A 22714-nucleotide genomic window follows, 5' to 3' on the forward strand; every position below is an offset into this window, starting at 1 on the left:
GAATGTATGTGACGATCGGAGTGAAGCTATGGGAAATGGCGTCCATATGGCAGTGTGCCAAATATCGATACTTCGCCATGAAATTACATTCTTCCTATTGATGGCATATCATCATGAAAGTTCATCCACAGGTCAAGCATGACAACTTCTTACAATTCATAGGTGTGTCACCCATAGGCGGGGCAATATGCCTCAATAGCGCCCCTTTGTAACTTTCTAAAACCTCTCCCCTTAGGGGTTTTTCTGGAGTAGGGAGATGAAAATTGGCACATGTGTGACTTGCATAGATGTACAAAAAGTCTCATCCACCATTGGTCTCCTCCAAACAGGAAGTCGGCCATTTTGAATTTTCGTTCATTTTGCCGTGATTTCCACATGTATTTGAACAAACTCCTCCTAGGACTTTTGTCCAATGCACTTCAATATTTTTTCAGATCGTCCAGAGACTATACTGATCAAAAGTATTAAAAGCTTTTTTCTATGTAGAACAGTGTGGCTGCTATGGCACCGACATTTTTTACCATGGAACATCAAGTAATAGTAACTCCTTCATGCTTTGTCTGATTGACTTGAAACTTCACATGTATGATGAGGGTCAGACCTTGAACACACCTGGCCCCTCTGTTTGTGCTCTGAGCACCCCCTAGTGGATGAACCATCAACTTGTCATAACTCCTTCATACATTGTCTGATTTGCTTGAAACTTGAACTGTGATGACTGTCTGCCCCTGAACACACCTGCCCCTCTGTTTGTGCTCTGAGCGCCCCCTAGTGGATGACCCGTCAACATGTCATAACTCCATAATGCATTGTCTGATTTACTTGAAACTTGTGTGATGAGTGTCGGCCCCTGAACAGAAATCGTGCTGGCCTGGGGAGGCGATGGCATGGACACAAGGACCCATATATGACTGCTTGCAGTCCTAGTTATATTTTTTCTTTTATTAATTTGTGCTTTGAACACACCTTTTTCATTCTGTTAAATTTTGTTTTTCTTTTTTTCCCCAGACCTTTGAAATCTGCGTGTGGTTTACTCAGGTTTATATTTGCACTGAAAGGCTTGCACTTTACTTTTTGTTGTACTTGTCAAAATGACAATAAAGAATTTGAATTTCATACTTTTCATGGTTTTCACAATGGCAACTTTTTTTCCACTGATGATGTTCCTGTTGAATGAATGAATGAATTTATTCAGCACACACAGTCCAAAACAACAACAAAAACCTACAACGAAGAAAGAAAATGGATTAACAATGCATCCATGTGCCTGAAAGGATATAGGCAGAAGCAAAGTTTATTAACGCCTACCTCTTTAAGCAAAAATAAAATTATCTAGTCTGAAAGGAGTGGGGAGGAAGTAAAAAAAAACATCTATTCCCACTCCCTTTTTCAACCACTTCAATCTCTTCAGCTTAAAGGACACAATCCGAATGCTACAGAACAAATTTACATTTACAATTGACAACACACAAAACTCAACCTTCTTCAGCAGATACTTATCTTGAAAACATCATGGCTTTATATTGTTTTTTAAACTGATTGATATTTTGACATCATTTGACTTCCTCCATCAGGTTATACCATATTCTAGGGCAAACACATGGAGACACAGACACCTTTCCTGGTCATTCAAGCGCCAGCAATTTTAAAATGATACAAGCCCTGTAAATTATATTTTTCCTCTCTCAGTAAAAAATTCTTGAATTCTAAAGGGTGTTGTGTGGGCCGCCAGAAGAGGTACTGCTGGCCCACCACCAAAGGGCGCCCTGCCTGAAGTGCGGGCTTCAGGCACGAGAGGGCGCTGCCGCCACGGACACAGCCGGGAGTGACAGCTGTCACTCATTAATTCCTGACAGCTGTCACACATTCTTCATCATCACACTCCATAAAGACCAGACGTCATCTCCACCTCGTTGCCGAGATATCGTACTTCATTGTAGGTAATATCCTCAGCCTTTTTGTGTTTATCTGTAATCTGTACATTGTGAGTGTTTGCAGGAGTACCGGTCCCTTGTTTTGTGGAAGCTGAGTGAGTGCAGGACGGTACTCTTTTTCTCTGAGGGATCACTGCAAACACATCAGCATATTGAGTGAGAGGTGGAGGTGGCATTCCCACCGCTGTTGTTACTGGGTGTACACACACCCACACTTGACTGTCTTTGTTCTCGCCAGCAGTACCAGATCCGACAGTCGGGGACGGTGATCACCTGGGAATTCGGGACTTGGCGGCTCCAGTATTCTCTGAGTTCGGTGGCGGAGGAAATCGTGTGGTTCCGGTTCATCTCAGGACAGACGTCTTCTATCCTCGAGCCTGCCCACACGTCACCTTTGTGATTTGACTGTAATTATATTCTGAGATTGTCTGTATATTCGTTGTGCACGTTTCACAACATTAAATTGTTACTTTTTGGCTCATCTATTGGCCGTTCATTTGCGCCCCCTGCTGTGGGTCCGTGTCACTACACTTTCACAACAAAGGGCTCTTGTTTATTTTTCACTTTGCAGATTAATTGAACAGTCTTGAATAAAATCATATCGTAAAGTTTTAATATTTGAGATTTAATGAACAATGGGTTGGTGTGGTCTCGATAACCTGCATTATGAATTGTTCTTAATGCTCTTTTTTTTTTGAAGAATGAAAAATGGTTGCAATGTAGTTTTATAATTGTTGCCCCAAACTTCAGCACAGTCAGTCAGGTAGGGTACAACCAGTGAACAATACAAAGTATGTAGTGCTCTGCAATCAAGAACATGCTCTGCTTTATTTAATACTGTAATACTCTTTGATACCTTCTTTTGAACATGTTGAATATGAGCATTCCAATTAATTCTTTCATCAATAATGATACCTAAAAACGTATTCTCTTTGACACGTCTATGTTTACCCCTTGTATATTTAACTGAATTTGTATGTCTTTGTAATTTCCAAATAACAATAATTTAGTTTAAGACAAATTTAATGATAATTTGTGAATATCAAACCATTTCTTTAACTTTATCATTTCAGTTCCAAAATCAGATAATTGTTGCAGATATTCTCCTGAGCAAAACAGGTTTGTGTCATCTGCAAAGAGAACTGCTTTAAACAGATCTGAAACTTTACATGACTCGATGTATAAAATAAATCATTTTGGTCCCAGCACAGAACCCTGTGGAACCCCACAAATGATGTCCAGACATGAAGAACAGTAGTCTCCAAGTTTAACAAACTGCTTCCAGTTTTGTAAGTAACTTTTAATTCAACTCAGAGCCACCCCTCTGATCCCATACAGTTCCATCTTTTGAAATAATATATTGTGATCAACTGTGTCAAAAGCCTTTCTTAGGTCGATAAATAAACGTAATACTATTTCCCTTTGGTTCACATGTTTATTGATCTCTTCTATTGAATCAAGCAATGCTAGTACAGTGGAGCTTTTCGCTCTAAAACCATACTGACTTTCATCAAGTAAGTTGTCCTTCTATAAATTTATCCTGTGCTGTTGGAAAGTTTTTCCAATATATTTGAAAATGTGACAATAGAGACACAGGCCTGTAGTTAGTAAAAATATGCTTGCTATCAGATTTGAATAAACTTTCAAAGCCTTAGGAACAATTCCAGTTTGAAATGATTTATTAAAAATATATCATAATGGTTTTGCGATATCAGTAATTATTTGCTTTACTAAGGACATATGTACCTCATTATGATCCACTGACTTTTTACTTTTACATGTACTAACTACATTAATAATTTCCCTTTCATCTTCTGGGTTAAGAAACATTGTGTGTGGATTTCTGGCTATTAATTGCTGATTTTCCCATGGGCTGTGTGGAATTTCAGCTGCCAGATCTGGCCCAACATTAGCAAAAGATTATTGAAACTATTCACTACTTGGCTCATATTATATTCATCTTTGCTGTTATAAGTAAAGTATGTTGGGTAGTTATTTGATTTGGGTTTATTTGCTATAATGCGACTGAGTATTTTCCATGCTTCCTTTATGTTGTATTTATTATCGGTTAGTACTTTTTCAAAGTATGATTTTTTTTTTTTTTTACAGTTCTGCCTAATAGTTTAGTTTATTTTTATAGTCCTTATATTTAATCTCTGCCTCTCTTGATTTACTTTTAATGAATTCTCTGTATAGCATATTTTCTTCTGACAAGCCTTCTGAAGACCTTTTGTTATCCATGGGTTAGCTTTATATTTATTATTTTTATTATACTATATAATTGGACAATTTTTGTTATATATATTGAGAAATATGTTTTCAAATTCGGAATATACTAAATTTGCATCTTGCTTCTTGTAAATGGGATTCCAATCCTGTAAAAGTAAATCTTTTTTTTAATGTTGTGATAGCTTCTTCAGATTCCAGGCGCTTGCAAAATTGTATTTTCTCAGTACATTTTTTATTGAAATTTAGATAAGTTACTATAAAAATTGGTAAATGGTCACTAATATCATTAATTAATAAGCCACTTAATGTTTTATCAATGAGAGTAGCTGAATGTGAAGTTATTCTTGAAGGCCTAGTAATTTTTGGATATAAATTTAGACTGTACATACTATTAATGAAATCCTCAGTTACTTTATGCTGATACAGGTTTAAGAGATCAATGTTTATATCTCCACAGACAAATACTCGCTTATTACACATCTGTGAAAAAACCCCTCTGTCCAATTTTGAAACTCTTCAATTTCCTTCAATTTCCTCCTCTATTTTGTCTATTCAGATGATTGAATTCATAAGCCTCCAACTTGTAGTTTGTATCTTCACCCTCTGCAAGCCAAGTTTCGGTTATGGCAGTTATACTGAAGGGTTGACAAAATTGTTTTAAATTGTCTTTGATACTCCCAAATTTTTTGTACAGACTCCTACTATTAAAGTGGATTATTAATCATTTCCCATCACTTGTAATGCAGTTATTGTATTGTTCCTCTGTATAATACTGACAGTTACTATTTATGAAGGGAAATGATTGTCTGGATCTAGCTCATATTCCAGATCCTGTATATAATGCTCAGTATACTGAAAAGGTTATAATTCCAGACTCTCATAACCATGTATCATCTCGATTATACTATTCAGAAGCACCCATGAATTGTCAGTCATTGTGAAATTTGGTTGCCGTCACTTACCATGATTTATTCATATTTTACCTGTTGTAATTTAACCCAGCAATGAAGCGTTTTAAGGTATTCTGGACACCTTGTTCTCATTCAGGGCCACAAACAAAAGTTCCTTATTTCCATGACGCATTAAGTTATTGTTAATTGGCATCTTTACTGTTGATACAATATCTCAGAATAACTAACCTGTGCTGATATTATTTCATATGCTGTAATTCTAAGATGATTGTTGGCTTCATGACTGTTTCTCTGTTCAAATACTGAACATTACTGTAGAACATGACTGAATAATAATAATAATAGTGTGTTTTGTTATCTAGTTTTGACTGTTTTTGTATGTGGTGATTGTTGTTGCCTTTATTTTTTCCTGCTTGGGGTCTCTGTCTTTTGGTGTTTCACTCTGTCTTGCCATGCCCTCATTCTGGTTCTTTCTCATACACCTGTTTCTCATTGGTAGCTCATCACTTGTGTGTATTTAAGCCTCACCTGGTTCGCTTTTTCCCTGCCAGATTGATGCAGCTTGTGCCTTCACTTCCAGCCTTGTTTCAAGTGTTTTCTCATCCTGCTTGCCTCCTTGTGGTTTTTGACTATCTGCCTGTTTAGTCGACCACGCCTTTTGCCTCACAAACTTGCTATTGTTGGTTATTTTGAACTGCCTTTTTGTGTACTGGACCCAGCTTACAACCATAGTAAACTTAACCCTAAGTGCTTTATGTCTGAGTCCTGCAATTATGTCCTGCCATTTCTTACTGCAAGACCTGATAAATATTGAAGAATCTTAAGTACAACTTAGATCTGACCACAGCTGCACTTCAAAGACATGCACAAGCGGTATTTAAAAGTTCTTGAGATTTACTCAGGGCATTGGGAGGACCTTGCCGATGGCAGTTCCAGGTGGAGATTGCAGCCACGACAACCACCTACAACCTTCTGGACTGACTCTAACCACCACCCGGCCTGGTGTGGGGATATGCACAAGTCCCTGGACAACTCTGAGGAAAAAGAGAATGTCCAGCCCCACTAAAAAAGTGTTGTCTAGATTTGTAACAGGTGGCCCTATGACAGGGCTGTAGCCCACATACGATTTTGCAACCCCACTATAAAAACTGACATTTGTCATCCAAAACCTTGTTTTCAAACTCGTAGTTTCTCAAACCACCATTTTCTGCCTGATCATTCATGACTGACATTTAGCACCAACAGATTACATAGCAACCAGGAGATACAGGAGAACTTACAACTGAGCAAGGGTCACTGACTGCATTATTGGAGTCAATCAATCAATTCAATCAATTTTTTTATATAGCGCCAAATCACAACAAACAGTTGCCCCAAGGCGCTTTATATTGTAAGGCAGGCCATACAATAATTATGTAAAACCCCAACGGTCAAAACGACCCCCTGTGAGCAAGCACTTGGCTACAGTGGGAAGGAAAAACTCCCTTTTAACAGGAAGAAACCTCCAGCAGAACCAGGCTCAGGGAGGGGCAGTCTTCTGCTGGGACTGGTTGGGGCTGAGGGAGAGAACCAGGAAAAAGACATGCTGTGGAGGGGAGCAGAGATCGATCACTAATGATTAAATGCAGAGTGGTGCATACAGAGCAAAAAGAGAAAGAAACAGTGCATCATGGGAACCCCCCAGCAGTCTACGTCTATAGCAGCATAACTAAGGGATGGTTCAGGGTCACCTGATCCAGCCCTAACTATAAGCTTTAGCAAAAAGGAAAGTTTTAAGCCTAATCTTAAAAGTAGAGAGGGTGTCTGTCTCCCTGATTTGAATTGGGAGCTGGTTCCACAGGAGAGGAGCCTGAAAGCTGAAGGCTCTGCCTCCCATTCTACTCTTACAAACCCTAGGAACTACAAGTAAGCCTGCAGTCTGAGAGCGAAGCGCTCTATTGGGGTGATATGGTACTACGAGGTCCCTAAGATAAGATGGGACCTGATTATTCAAAACCTTATAAGTAAGAAGAAGAATTTTAAATTCTATTCTAGAATTAACAGGAAGCCAATGAAGAGAGGCCAATATGGGTGAGATATGCTCTCTCCTTCTAGTCCCCGTCAGTACTCTAGCTGCAGCATTTTGAATTAACTGAAGGCTTTTTAGGGAACTTTTAGGACAACCTGATAATAATGAATTACAATAGTCCAGCCTAGAGGAAATAAATGCATGAATTAGTTTTTCAGCATCACTCTGAGACAAGACCTTTCTGATTTTAGAGATATTGCGTAAATGCAAAAAAGCAGTTCTACATATTTGTTTAATATGCGCTTTGAATGACATATCCTGATCAAAAATGACTCCAAGATTTCTCACAGTATTACTAGAGGTCAGGGTAATGCCATCCAGAGTAAGGATCTGGTTAGACACCATGTTTCTAAGATTTGTGGGGCCAAGTACAATAACTTCAGTTTTATCTGAGTTTAAAAGCAGGAAATTAGAGGTCATCCATGTCTTTATGTCTGTAAGACAATCCTGCAGTTTAGCTAATTGGTGTGTGTCCTCTGGCTTCATGGATAGATAAAGCTGGGTATCATCTGCGTAACAATGAAAATTTAAGCAATACCGTCTAATAATACTGCCTAAGGGAAGCATGTATAAAGTGAATAAAATTGGTCCTAGCACAGAACCTTGTGGAACTGCATAATTAACTTTAGTCTGTGAAGAAGATTCCCCATTTACATGAACAAATTGTAATCTATTAGACAAATATGATTCAAACCACCGCAGCGCAGTGCCTTTAATACCTATGGCATGCTCTAATCTCTGTAATAAAATTTTATGGTCAACAGTATCAAAAGCAGCACTGAGGTCTAACAGAACAAGCACAGAGATGAGTCCACTGTCCGAGGCCATAAGAAGATCATTTGTAACCTTCACTAATGCTGTTTCTGTACTATGATGAATTCTAAAACCTGACTGAAACTCTTCAAATAGACCATTCCTCTGCAGATGATCAGTTAGCTGTTTTACAACTACCCTTTCAAGAATTTTTGAGAGAAAAGGAAGGTTGGAGATTGGCCTATAATTAGCTAAGATAGCTGGGTCAAGTGATGGCTTTTTAAGTAATGGTTTAATTACTGCCACCTTAAAAGCCTGTGGTACATAGCCAACTAACAAAGATAGATTGATCATATTTAAGATCGAAGCATTAAATAATGGTAGGACTTCCTTAAGCAGCCTGGCAGGAATGGGGTCTAATAAACATGTTGATGGTTTGGATGAAGTAACTAATGAAAATAACTCAGACAGAACAATCGGAGAGAAAGAGTCTAACCAAATACCGGCATCACTGAAAGCAGCCAAAGATAACGATACGTCTTTGGGATGGTTATGAGTAATTTTTTCTCTAATAGTTAAAATTTTGTTAGCAAAGAAAGTCATGAAGTCATTACTAGTTAAAGTTAATGGAATACTCAGCTCAATAGAGCTCTGACTCTTTGTCAGCCTGGCTACAGTGCTGAAAAGAAACCTGAGGTTGTTCTTATTTTCTTCAATTAGTGATGAGTAGAAAGATGTCCTAGCTTTACGGAGGGCTTTTTTATAGAGCAACAGACTCTTTTTCCAGGCTAAGTGAAGATCTTCTAAATTAGTGAGACGCCATTTCCTCTCCAACTTACGGGTTATCTGCTTTAAGCTACGAGTTTGTGAGTTATACCACGGAGTCAGGCACTTCTGATTTAAAGCTCTCTTTTTTAGAGGAGCTACAGCATCCAAAGTTGTCTTCAATGAGGATGTAAAACTATTGACGAGATACTCTATCTCACTTACAGAGTTTAGGTAGCTACTCTGCACTGTGTTGGTATATGGCATTAGAGAACATAAAGAAGGAATCATATCCTTAAACCTAGTTACAGCGCTTTCTGAAAGACTTCTAGTGTAATGAATCTTATTCCCCACTGCTGGGTAGTCCATCAGAGTAAATGTAAATGTTATTAAGAAATGATCAGACAGAAGGGAGTTTTCAGGGAATACTGTTAAGTCTTCTATTTCCATACCATAAGTCAGAACAAGATCTAAGATATGATTAAAGTGGTGGGTGGACTCATTTACTTTTTGAGCAAAGCCAATAGAGTCTAATAATAGATTAAATGCAGTGTTGAGGCTGTCATTCTCAGCATCTGTGTGGATGTTAAAATCGCCCACTATAATTATCTTATCTGAGCTAAGCACTAAGTCAGACAAAAGGTCTGAAAATTCACAGAGAAACTCACAGTAATGACCAGGTGGACGATAGATAATAACAAATAAAACTGGTTTTTGGGACTTCCAATTTGGATGGACAAGACTAAGAGTCAAGCTTTCAAATGAATTAAAGCTCTGTCTGGGTTTTTGATTAATTAATAAGCTGGAATGGAAGATTGCTGCTAATCCTCCACCCCAGCCCGTGCTACGAGCATTCTGACAGTTAGTGTGACTCGGGGGTGTTGACTCATTTAAACTAACATATTCATCCTGCTGTAACCAGGTTTCTGTAAGGCAGAATAAATCAATATGTTGATCAATTATTATATAATTTACCAACAGGGACTTAGAAGAGAGAGACCTAATGTTTAATAGACCACATTTAACTGTTTTAGTCTGTGGTGCAGTTGAAGGTGCTATATTATTTTTTCTTTTTGAATTTTTATGCTTAAATAGATTTTTGCTGGTTATTGGTAGTCTGGGAGCAGGCACCGTCTCTACGGGGATGGGGTAATGAGGGGATGGCAGGGGGAGAGAAGCTGCAGAGAGGTGTGTAAGACTACAACTCTGCTTCCTGGTCCCAACCCTGGATAGTCACGGTTTGGAGGATTTAAGAAAATTGGCCAGATTTCTATAAATGAGAGCTGCTCCATCCAAAGTGGGATGCATGCCGTCTCTCCTAACAAGACCAGGTTTTCCCCAGAAGCTTTGCCAATTATCTATGAAGCCCACCTCATTTTTTGGACACCACTCAGACAGCCAGCAATTCAAGGAGAACATGCGGCTAAACATGTCACTCCCGGTCTGATTGGGGAGGGGCCCAGAGAAAACTACAGAGTCCGACATTGTTAGAGTGGAGTGCTATGAACTAGCAGATTTAGATTACAGAAGGTAAGATAATAAGCCGTTAATAGTCCCATCATGGGGAAAAAGGAATATGTGTGTGGGGGGAGGGGGGAACACACTTCGGTGATAATCCACTGAAACCCACTTGGGATGGAAGTATCATATCCAGCACAGGGACAATCAGCACTGGAGCCCCTCAACGGTGTGTGCTCTCCCCACTGCTCTTCTCCCTCTATACAAATGACTGCATCTTGGGGAACCCCTGTTAAACTCCTGAAGTTTGCGAACAACACCACCATCATTGAACTCGTCCAGGATGGTGATGAGGCTACATACAGACAGGAGGTGGAACAGTCGGTCTTCTGGTGTGGTCAGAACAACCTGGAGCTGAACTGCTCAAGACTGTGGAAATGATAGTAGACTTCAGGAGGAACACCCCTCGCAATCCTCAACAACACTGTGTCTACTGTGGACACTTTCCAGTTCCACCATCTCCCAGGATATTAAGTGGACCTCCCACATAGACTCCATCAGGAAAAAAGACACAAAGACACAGCTGTGGATGTACTTCCTCAGACAGCTCAGGAAGTTCAACCTGTCCCAGAAGCTGCTCCCCTGCTTTGTGACTTCATCATCAGTCAATAAAAAAAATACTGACTATTATGAGCTTTTGTTCAAATCTGTATCTCAGGGGATCACTAACCCAGTTCCTGGAAAGCCCCTGCCCTGTATGTTTTCCACATCAACCAACTCAAGTCACACCTGTTTTTTAAAAAGTGGTTTCTTCCAGCTGATGATTGGCTGAGCACACCTGATAGAGTTAACTGCCTGGGAGTGGATCAGGGAGAGTTAGAAAACATGCAAGGCAGGTGCTCTTCAGGAACAGGGTCGGTGGCCCCTGGTTTAGTGTATATTTATACATGCGGTACAGAGAGAGTGCAGCTCAAGCCAAAGTCTAATTCCTTGTATTCTTGTGGATACTTGGCGATTAAAGGCTATTCTGATTCTGATGGTCAAATTCCTGGACCTGCAAAATTCAAGATCCCTGTGGCTTCACCATTTTTCACCTGAATGATATGGCAGGGGCAGACATATCATAATAGAGAACACTGTAGTGATGAAACGGCTGTTTCAGACATATGAGGCTCAGAGATCACACTCTCTGGGCCTTGTCTGCTGTATACACATGAAAGTGGAGAATGAAGCTTAACCCAGAGAAGAAGCTTCATTATGTGGCTGGCGTTTGTCAGCATCATTTGTTGGATGACCCATGGTGCTTCTTAAACATACTGACTACAAGACTGATTTACCTTAACTTCGATCTCTCCGCGGAGCTGCAGCTCATAGACGTTGTCTTTCATCAGTGCCAAATAGGTTTCTGAACTGGTGTGAATTTTCTGAGCTGAAACACACAGTAACAACTGTAAGACATTTATCACTGTACGACACTCAAACTGCCACACCAATAAAGGCTGACCACTGTTATGAGAGCCTGATCAATGAGGATTTTATCAGGAGCCTGATATCGATACCAATATTAGGGAATAAAAAAATTTACAATACAGATATACAATGGGGTAAAAAAGTATTTAGTCAGCCCCTGATTGTTCAAGTTCTCCATCTTAGAAAGATGAGAGAGGTCTGTAATTTTCATCATAGGTACATTTCAACTATGAGAGGCAAAATGAGAAAAAAAAAAATCCAGGAAATCACATCGTAGGATTTTTAAAGAATTTATTTGTAAATTATGGTGGAAAATGAGTATTTGGTCACCCACAAACAAGCAAGATTTCTGGCTCTCACAGACCTGTAACTTCGTTGAGAAGCTCTTCTGTCCTCTGCTCATTACCTGTATTAATGGCATCTGTTGGAACTCATATCTGTATAAAAGACACCTATCCACAGTCTCAAACAGTCAGAGTCCAAACTCAACCATGGCCAAGACCAAATAGCTGTTGAAGGACACCAGGAAGAAAATTGTAGACCTGCACCAGCCTGGGAAGAGTGAATCTACAATAGTCAAGCAGGTTGGTGTGAATAAATCAACTGTGGGAGCAATTGTAAGAAAATGGAAGACATACAAGACCATTGATAATCTCCCCCCATCAGAAAAAATCCCAGAACTACATGGAGGGACTTGATGAATGACCTTCAGAGAGCTGGGACCAAAGTAACAAAGGCAACACACTACGCAGAGAGGGACTCAAATCCTGCAGTGCCAGGTGTGGCCCCCTGCGTAAGCCATTACATGTCCAGGCCCGTCTGAAGTTTGCCAGAGAGCATATGGATGATCCAGAAGAGGATTGGGAGAATAAGATGTGGTCAGATGAAACCAAAATAGAACATTTTGGTAAAAACTCAACTTGTCGTGTTTGGAGGAAGAAGAATGCTGAGTTGCATTCCAAGAACACCATATCTACTGTGAAGCATGGGGGTGGAAACTGTTATGTGTCGGACGCAGCTCGGAGAACCGACCAGCGTTTGAAGGACCCAGTATGAAATAAGCAGAGCACGGTACAAAGGCTAACTGAATTTAATACATAACAGTGAAAATGTAATAACAGAAAGGTGCGGCCTGGCGTGGTGCGCTCCCAGCAGCGCTAACGGTCCGGAGCCAGAAGCTGTTTCGGACCCAAGGACCCCGCCGACACCCCCCAGGTGGCCGCAACTACCGAGTCTGTGAAAGAAGGAACCATTATGTGAGTCCGCACTCTACACACAGAACACTTAAAGGTGTACAAACAGCAAACACTTCCTGGCTTGATTACTGATCAGCTTCCCAACCTGCAGGCATGGAACATCCCGTTCACAAAACTCCACCGCAGTGGAAGCTGATACATGACTAACATACAGCTCAATACAATAAGGTGTGAGGGACACCACATTTACTGACTGTATAACTGTTAGTCACAAAATCCAACGTACCTCAGGAAGTGTGCTGACGAGCGTGAGACCTCACCCCCTCCTCTTTCACAGACCGTGCATCAAACCTGGACATTCTCAGCGTCCGCTGCTGATGAGATGGCTCCCAAGACGACGATCTCACCCGTCTGGTCACAAGGTCGAATCTCTGGCAAATACACACTGTGCACTCCAGTCTTAAATGCCAACATGCTCCAATCCATCCAGATGCACCTCAGCTGTGAGTCCTGACGAGTCGCAGGTGATCAGGGTGAGGTCCTGACAGCCTCAGCAACACAGCCACTCAGTCCCAAATGCACGCCACCTGGGAGGAAAACAAAAAGACAAACAAACCGGCAGCCAGGCCCCCCCAGCCATATAACAGGAAACATCATGCTTTGGGGTTGTTTTTCTGCAAAGGGGACAGGAGGACTGATCCGTGTTAAGGGAAGAATGAACGGGGCCATGTATCGTGAGATTTTAAGCCAAATCCTCCTTCCATCAGTGAGAGCATTGAAGATGCAGCGTGGCTAGGTCTTCCAGCATGACAATGATCCCAAACACACTGCTTGGGCAACGAAGGAGTGGCTCCGTAAAAAGCATTTCAAAGTCTTGGAGTTGCAAGCCAGTCTCCAGACCTCAACCCCATAGAAAAGTTGTTGAGAGAGTTGAAAGTCCATGTTGCCTAGCGACAGCCCCAAAACATCACTGCTCAAGAGGAGATCTGCATGGAGGAATGGGCCAAAATACCAGCTACAGTGTGTGCAAACCTGGTGAAGACTTACAGGAAATGTTTGACCTCTGTCACTGCCAACAAAGATTGTTACAAAGTATTGAAGTGAACTTTTATTATTGACCAAATACTTATTTTCCACCATAATTTACAAATAAATTCTTTAAAAATCCTACAATGTGATTTCCTGGATTTATTTATTTATTTATTTATTTTGTCATTTTGTCTCTCACAGTTGAAGTGTACCTATGTTGAAAATTACAGACCTCTCTCATCTTTCTAAGTAGGAGAACTTACACAATCAGGGATTTTTTGGCCCCACTGCATCTGATGATACATACATAAAACTGGTAATGAGGCCTAGGATTGCATTATCAAACCCTTGTGCTAAAAGAAATATAGTTGAGGCAGGTTGTACAGTTCACATGCAAACTTTATCATAAATAAATTTAAATATAATCAATAAGCAACCAACATATGTGATGCTGCCTTCACTTGGATTGGTGGTCCTGTGTCGCATCACTCAGTATTTGGACAAGATGGACTTCCCATCAATTTTTGCCCCACCTAGCTGATGGCATAGTATCCACTTGTCTCTTGTGGTTGTAGAATGCCTTCTCTAATTGAAAATGAATGGCAGCTGGTCGCTATCAGGCTGAGCAGAGGCAAGGCACAGACAGAGGCTGGACAAAATGCAGGCTCACAAACAGGATGTATGAGTAAAAAAGGATGGGTTTTTTTATTCAGGCAAGGGTTCGGTAACAGGAAGGCAGTCCGCGGATCCGGTACACAGAGCAGAGTCAAAAACACAGCTTGGCATTAACAGGACGAGACAAAGTGCTGGTAAGTGAATGAAATCAACAAATGAATGGTGGTAATAGGATAACGAGGTGCACGTGGTGGGCGAAGGACCTGGAAGGGGGGCGTGGTCAGGTGAATCTAAATGGGGGAAAGAGATGCAAAAAAAAGGCAGTGACAAGTGGGCAAGGAATTGACAGACAAATGGGGCATGGCCAACAGGACAAGCGAGTGCAATGATCAGAGGAAGACTGTGATACAAATGAAACTGGGCATGAATACAAGAGAACTGAGAGGAGTGCAGATGAAGACAGAATGACAGGCAGGTGCAAGTGAGCAGTGAAGAGAATTCCTGACATAACAACTAATAATCAATACAAACTACAACAGAACAGCAAAGCAAGCCAGAAGATAAACACAGAAGAAAAACTACATAAAAACTGATCAGAAAATAATAGGAATTAACCCTCTGGGGCCAACGCCATTGTATACGACGGCTAAGACCAAGCTTTACTAAATTATAAATAACTTTTTAATGATAGAAACATACTTTTTTTTTTTTGCTGAAAAGTTAACTCCGCGGACTTTTGAGCCAGCCATCGGTCATCTTTGTACTCCTCATAGAAGCTGTGTGATGACGTGTGCAATGTGAGTGTCCAATCAGAATTGGTTCACCGTCACATGGTTTTACAAAATCCAATCGTAGGGCAGATTTACCTCACATGAAAAGCCAAAGATCGTTTTCAGGAGTGATATGTTACTAGTTGGCCCGTTTGAATAGCCCGCTGGGTGCTCCAATGAGTACATACTATTGGGCTCCAAATGCGCCATGCGCCATTACGAACAGCGTAATGTTGCTTTTACCATGAAGACAAAAAAATGCATAGAGCATTTTGTATATATTGTTCAAAATGTGCATTTGTGTTTATTGTTTGAACCTTTTTGTTGTACAGTCTTTCACACAATACCTCAAATTACCTTTATAAAGTGTCAAAACAGTTGTTTATTATAGTTTGCTGTGTGTTTTGAATAAATGTGTGTGGAAAATTATTTTCCACTTTACTTTTTCCTTCCTTATTTTTGATTGTAAACATTTATTACACATAAAACACAACAACAGCATCTATGTTATAAAAGCACAGGTTGTCCTGGAAAAAAAGAGACATAAAACTTGATTGTGGGATGCAGGGAGAGCTGTTAACACCAATAATAAAACATTTATGCCAGGCGAGTGAACTGTCCAAAAATATGCCCTCAGACCCCAAAGGGTTAAACACTAAGACAAAACTAAACTGAACAGACTGAGAAATAAAACACTAAGTAAAACAGACTGAAAGATAACCTGACATTAAGGTACTACAGAAAACAGAAATGTTAACAGCAAAAATAGGCAGATGATAACTAAATGATAAACAATGAAAACAGACTGGCTAAACAAAACTAGAACGGAACTGAAACATGGCTGAAGTATAAAGTAACAAAGAAAGAAAGTGACAAAGCAAAGTAGAACACACAATAAACACATGATGAAAATAACAATTAATAAAACAAAGCTGGTGCAGATGGAGATGCACTATAGGATCCTAGATCAGGGTGGGGCATGACAGTTGCTTTGCCTCTGTCTCTTTTCATTTATGTGACCAAGAAGTGATGGGGGTCCTAGTGTTGTGAAAGTGTAGGTACACGGACCCACAACAGGGGGCGCAATGAACGGACAATGGAAAAAGGTAAGAACAAGTTTTACTGTTGTGAAATTAGCACAACTGATACAATAATTCACAATTTGGAGGTGTAAGCCGAAATCTGCTGGTGTCTTGTGGGCAGGCCCGAAGGTAGGAGACGTCCGTCCTAGTCGAACCGGAACCACCCAGATTTCCTCTGCCACCGAAACCCAGAAGTACTGGAACCGCCAAGTCCCGAATTCCCAGGTGGCCACTGCCTTCGCTCGTCGGATCCGGTACTGCTGGCGGGAAAGAACACAAACACACAGGTTGGGATGCGACCGCACCCAGTAGATGAGAGGGGCAAGCCGCCTCCACCTCTTGTCACAATAAGCAGGAAGGTGAGTACTTATCCGATCACTCGGCTTTCGGTAGTCAGCTGTCCTGAAAGGTTTAACAAGTATTATAGGATTATACTTAAATAAGCTGCAGAGAAGATTACCTTAGGCTCAAGGCGATATCTCGGCACTGAGGTGGAGACGCTGTCCTGCTGATATACCTCCGTCCTGAGTGCAGTCAGCTGTGTCCAGTAATGGGTGACAGCTGTCACCCTGGCAGCCTTCGTCGGCGGCAGCGCCCTCTGGTGCCTGGAGCCCGCACTCCAGGCAGGGCGCCCTCTGGTGGTGGTGGGCCAGCAGTACCTCCTCTTCAGCGGCCCACACAACAGGACCCCCCCCTCAACGGGCGCCTCCTGGCGCACGACCGGGCTTGTCCGGATGGCGACGGTAGAAGTCGGCCAGGAGGGCCGGGTCCAGGATGAAGCCCTTCTTCACCCAGGAGCGCTCCCCGGGGCCGTACCCCTCCCAGTCCACCAGATACTGAAAACCCCGACCCATCCGACGGACGTCAAGGAGCCGGCGGACAGTCCAAGCCGGTGCTCCGTCGATGATCCGGGCAGGAGGCGGTGCCGGACCCGGGGTGCAGAGGGGTGAGGTGCGAAGAGGCTTGATCCGGGAAACATGGAAAACTGGATGGATCCGCAGTGAGGCCGGAAGCTGGAGCCTCACTGCGGCGGGGTTGATGACTTTGAGGATTTTATATGGTCCGATGTATCGTTCTTGCAGTTTAGGAGAGGTAACCTGTAGGGGAATGTCCTTGGTGGATAACCAGACCTCCTGCCCAGGACGATACTTGGGAGCCGGGGCCCGTCGCCGGTCTGCATGTTTCTTCGCCCTCGTCTGGGCCTGCAACAAAGCAGAGCGGGCGGCCCGCCACACCCGACGGCACTTCCGTAGGTGGGCCGGACCGAGGGCACACCGACCTCTCCCTCAACCACCGGAAACAAGGGGGCTGATACCCCAAGCACGCCTCAAACGGGGAGAGGCCGGTGGCTGATGACACTTGGCTGTTGTGGGCGTACTCGATCCAGGCCAGATGGGTACTCCAGGCCGTCGGGTGCGCGGCTGTCACACAGCGAAGTGTCTGCTCCAGTTCTTGATTCGCCCGCTCTGCCTGCCCGTTGGTCTGGGGGTGGTACCCAGACGAGAGGCTGACCGTGGCCCCCAGTTCCCGGCAGAAACTCCGCCAGACATGTGAGGTGAACTGGGGGACCGCGATCGGAGACGATGTCTGATGGTATGCCATGCAGACGGACGACGTGGTGGACCAGGAGGTCCGCTGTCTCCTGGGCCGTAGGGAGCTTCGGGAGGGCCACGAAGTGGGCCGCCTTGGAGAACGGTCCACTATCGTGAAGATGACAGTGTTTCCCTGGGACGGCGGGAGACCCGTGACGAAGTCCAGGCCGATGTGGGACCAGGGGCGATGAGGCACGGGCAATGGCTGTAGTTGCCCTGAGGTTTTTCTATGATCTGCCTTGCCCCTGGCACAGGTGGTACAGGCCTGGATGTAGTCCCGGACGTCGGTCTCCAGGGATGCCCACCAGAAGCGTTGCCGGACGACTGCCACGGTCCTTCGCACCCCTGGGTGACAGGAGAGCTTAGAACCGTGACAGAAGTCCAGGACTGCAGCCCTAGCTTCTGGTGGGACGTATAGTCTGTTTTTTGGTCCGTTTCCGGGTCCGGGACACGGGTCAGGGCCTCCCGGACGGTCTTCTCCACGTCCCAGGTGAGGGCGGCCACGATAGCGGACTCCGGGATGATGGGATCCGGGGGATCCGACGGTTCCGTTTTGACCTCATCTTCGTGCACCCGGGACAATGCATCCGATCTCTGATTCTTGGTCCCGGGGCGGTAGGTAATCCGGAAGTCAAAACGGCCAAAGAACAGTGACCAGCGGGCTTGCCTGGGGTTCAGACGCTTGGCGGTTCTGATGTACTCCAGGTTCCGATGGTCAGTGAAAACCGTGAATGGCACGGCTGTTCCCTCCAACAGATGTCTCCACTCTTCGAGGGCCTCTTTCACAGCAAGGAGTTCCCGATTGCCGACGTCATAATTCCGCTCAGCGGGGGTCAACCTGCGAGAAAAATAGGCACACGGGTGAAGGACCTTATCGGTCTTCCCGCTCTGGGAGAGCACCGCTCCTATCCCTGAGTCCGAGGCATCCACTTCAAACCACCAACTGGCGGCTAGGATCGGGCTGCACCAGAACTGGTGCAGACGAGAAGCGCCGTTTCAACTCCTTGAACGCGGCCTCGCACCGGTCCGACCAGGTGAAGGGAACTTTTGGAGAGGTCAGGGCTGTCAGGGGGCTAACTACCTGACTGTAGCCCTTAATGAACCTCCTGTAGAAATTTGCAAAGCCGAGGAACTGTTGCAGCTTCCTACGGCTTGTAGGTTGGGGCCAATCTCTCACCGCCGCAACCTGGCCGGGTCCGGGGCGACGGAGTTAGAGGAGATGATAAACCCCAGGAAGGACAAAGAAGTGCGGTGGAACTCACACTTCTCGCCCTTCACAAACAGCCGGTTCTCCAACAACCGCTGCAGAACCTGACGGACATGCCGGACATGAGTCTCAGGATCCGGGGGAAAAGATGAGTATATCGTCCAGATATACGAAGACGAACCGGTGCAGGAAGTCCCGCAAGACATCGTTTACCAACGCTTGGAAAGTCGCGGGAGCGTTAGTGAGACCGACGGCATGACCAGGTACTCAAAATGACCTAAGGGGGTGTTAAATGCCGTCTTCCATTCGTCTCCCTTCCGAATCCGAACCAAATGATACGCATTCCTAAGATCCAGCTTGGTGAACATTTTGGCTCCATGCAAGGGAGTGAACACTGAATCCAACAAGGGCAACGGGTATCGGTTGCGAACCGTGATCTCGTTCAACCCCCTGTAATCAATGCATGGACGAAGCCCGCCATCTTTTTTACCCACAAAAAAGAAACCTGCGCCCATCGGTGAGGTGGAATTCCGGATCAATCTGGCAGCTAATGAGTCCCGGATGTAGGTCTCCATTGATTCGCGTTCCGGCCGTGAGAGGTTGTACAGCCTACTGGACGGGAACTCACTGCCTGGAACCAAATCGATGGCACAATCATAGGGGCGGTGGGGAGGAAGCGTGAGAGCCAGATCCTTGCTGAACACGTCAGCGAGGTCATGGTACTCCGCTGGCACCGCCTTCAGATTGGGCGGGACTCGGACCTCCTCTTTAGCTTGGGAGCCGGGAGGAACCGAGGAACCGAGACACTCCCGATGGCAGGTTTCGCTCCACTGAACCACTACCCCGGACGGCCAATCAATCCGGGGATTGTGTTTAAGCATCCATGGAAACCCTAAAACCACACGGGAGGTGGCCTGAGTCACGAAGAACTCGATCACCTCCCGGTGGTTACCTGACACCACCAGGGTTACTGGAGGTGTCTTGTGTGTGATTGGTGGGAGTAGGGAGCCATCTAGTGCTCGAACCTGCACAGGCGAGGTAAGAGCCACCAGAGGGAGCCCTATCTCCCTGGCCCATCTGCTGTCAAGCAGATTCCCCTCAGAGCCCGTGTCCACCAGTGCTGGGGCCTTCAGGGTTGAATCCTCATACAGGATTGTGACTGGGAGTCGTGTAGCAATGTGGGTGTGTCCCACGTGAATGTTTTGGCCCACCCCTGGCCCAGTCTCTAAGGGCGGGCGTTTGGCGTTTGACCGCTCGGGGCAGTCTCTCACATGGTGCTCTATTGAACCACAAACAAGACACGCTCCGGGGTCCATCTCCTCTGTGCATCTGGTGCCCTAAATGTGCCCTACTCGTGTCCCTAGCTTCGTCAGTAGGGGGAGCTGTGACCCCACGGAGCGCAGGAACAGAGGAGCGTGGGGGAGGGGCGGAGCTCGATCGGACCCGAAGGGAGAGGGACGACGCGTGCCTGGCCACGCCCTTCGCCTCGTTCCCGGCGGCGTTCTTCTAAACCGGTTGTCGAGTCGTATGACTAGATCAATGAGCCCATCCAAATCCCGTGGTTCGTCCTTAGCCACCAGGTTTCTTTTAGGACCAGAGACAGTCCGTTTACAAAGGCAGCGCGGAGGGCAGTGCTATTCCAGCCGGATCTCGCTGCCGCGATGCGGAAGGCGACTGCATAGGCAGCTGCGCTCCGACGCCCCTGTCGTATGGACAGTAGTGCGGTTGAAGCGGACTCTCCTCTGTTGGGATGATCGAATACCGTTCTGAGCTCCCGTACAAACCCATCGTATGTATGAAGGAGCCGTGAGCTCTGCTCCCAGAGCGCTGTAGCCCAAGCGCGTGCCTCCCCGCGAAGCAGATTTATCACATAAGCTACTTTGCTAGCATCAGTCGCGTACATTACGGGACGCTGTGCGAAGACGAGCGAACACTGCATCAGAAAATCTGCGCACGTCTCCACACAGCCTCCGTACGATTCTGGAGGGCTTATGTATGCTTCTGGGGACGGAGGGAGGGACCGTTGAACGACCAGTGGAACGTTACTTTCACGCGCAGGGTCCTCGGGAGGGAGAGCCGCAGCGGCGCCCGAAGGGCGTGCCTCCACTTGTGCGGCGAGAGCCTCCACCCTGCGGTTTAGGAGAACGTGTTGCTCGGTCATTAAATCGATCCGAGAGGTGAAAGCGGTGAGGATCCGCTGCAACTCACCGATTACCCCTCCCGAGGCCTCCACCGCGCCTTGGTCTTCCATTGGCCGTTCAACAGCCGGTTGACGCCCCTCGGGATCCATGACGCTGGCCGAGATATCCTGTTGTGAAAGTGTAGGTACACGGACCCACAAGGGGGGCGCAATGAACGGACAATGGAAAAAGGTAAGAACAAGTTTTACTGTTGTGAAATTAGCACAACTGATACAATAATTCACAATTTGGAGGTGTAAGCCGAAATCTGCTGGTGTCTTGTGGGCAGGCCCGAAGGTAGGAGACGTCCGTCCTAGTCGAACCGGAACCACCCAGATTTCCTCTGCCACCGAAACCCAGAAGTACTGGAACCGCCAAGTCCCGAATTCCCAGGTGGCCACTGCCTTCGCTCGTCGGATCCGGTACTGCTGGCGGGAAAGAACACAAACACACAGGTTGGGATGCGACCGCACCCAGTAGATGAGAGGGGCAAGCCGCCTCCACCTCTTGTCACAATAAGCAGGAAGGTGAGTACTTATCCGATCACTCGGCTTTCGGTAGTCAGCTGTCCTGAAAGGTTTAACAAGTATTATAGGATTATACTTAAATAAGCTGCAGAGAAGATTACCTTAGGCTCAAGGCGATATCTCGGCACTGAGGTGGAGACGCTGTCCTGCTGATATACCTCCGTCCTGAGTGCAGTCAGCTGTGTCCAGTAATGGGTGACAGCTGTCACCCTGGCAGCCTTCGTCGGCGGCAGCGCCCTCTGGTGCCTGGAGCCCGCACTCCAGGCAGGGCGCCCTCTGGTGGTGGTGGGCCAGCAGTACCTCCTCTTCAGCGGCCCACACAACACCTAGCCACGCTTAACAGAATTGTAGACAATACAATTTAAGCCTAATCTTTTAAGATTAGGCTTAAAACTTTCCTTTTTGCTAAAGCTTATAGTTAGGGCTGGATCAGGTGACCCTGAACCATCCCTTAGTTATGCTGCTATAGACGTAGACTGCTGGGGGGTTCCCATGATGCACTGTTTCTTTCTCTTTTTGCTCTATATGCACCACTCTGCATTTAATCATTAGTGATCGATCTCTGCTCCCCTCCACAGCATGTCTTTTTCCTGGTTCTCTCCCTCAGCCCCAACCAGTCCCAGCAGAAGACTGCCCCTCCCTGAGCCTGGTTCTGCTGGAGGTTTCTTCCTGTTAAAAGGGAGTTTTTCCTTCCCACTGTAGCCAAGTGCTTGCTCACAGGGGGTCGTTTTGACCGTTGGGGTTTTACATAATTATTGTATGGCCTTGCCTTACAATATAAAGCGCCTTGGGGCAACTGTTTGTTGTGATTTGGCGCTATATAAAAAATTGATTGATTGATTGATTGAATACAGTATGCGCATCCTCTGCAGGTCAAACTATGTAATGACACCATCTCCAACAGTAAAAGTGTTTCTCTGCATTAGAT

The 22714-nt window shown here is 44.9% G+C and overlaps 1 long non-coding RNA gene across 1 annotated transcript; it reads left to right on the forward strand.

Moving 5' to 3' along the window:
* The first annotated feature begins 5354 nt into the window (after nucleotides 1–5354).
* Nucleotides 5355–10380, forward strand: LOC117511713. Its single transcript, XR_004561053.1, has 3 exons — nucleotides 5355–5367; nucleotides 6602–6606; nucleotides 10303–10380. It is a non-coding gene; the product is annotated as an uncharacterized LOC117511713 (long non-coding RNA).
* The last annotated feature ends 12334 nt before the right edge of the window (nucleotides 10381–22714 follow it).

Source organism: Thalassophryne amazonica, chromosome 6, assembly GCF_902500255.1.
Source record: "Thalassophryne amazonica chromosome 6, fThaAma1.1, whole genome shotgun sequence".
NCBI classification, from domain to species: Eukaryota; Metazoa; Chordata; class Actinopteri; order Batrachoidiformes; family Batrachoididae; genus Thalassophryne; species Thalassophryne amazonica.